The sequence below is a fragment of the Penaeus monodon genome, chromosome 20 (genome assembly GCF_015228065.2).
Source record: "Penaeus monodon isolate SGIC_2016 chromosome 20, NSTDA_Pmon_1, whole genome shotgun sequence".
Classification (NCBI taxonomy): Eukaryota; Metazoa; Arthropoda; class Malacostraca; order Decapoda; family Penaeidae; genus Penaeus; species Penaeus monodon.
Genome location: NC_051405.1, coordinates 28,535,324 through 28,535,602, shown reverse-complemented (window position 1 = coordinate 28,535,602; position 279 = coordinate 28,535,324).

Below are 279 nucleotides of genomic sequence, written 5' to 3'. Positions count from 1 at the left end.
GAACATTTATCTACATCAATAGGGGTAACCATCGCGAACACCAAACTTTTACCAAAACAAGAGAACAAGACCCCGTGAAAAAGGCTTTTCCACAGGCAATCCCAGTGGAAGCCGGATACAACACTACTCGTGGACAGTCACACCGTAAATACACGAGTAGAATAACGTACAGATGGAAATATGTAGATGTACAGATGTGTGTGTTCGTGTTTTTGTCTGCGTTTGATCGTGATGTTATACATTGTCCGTAGACTATACATTTACTTTATACACAAGGCG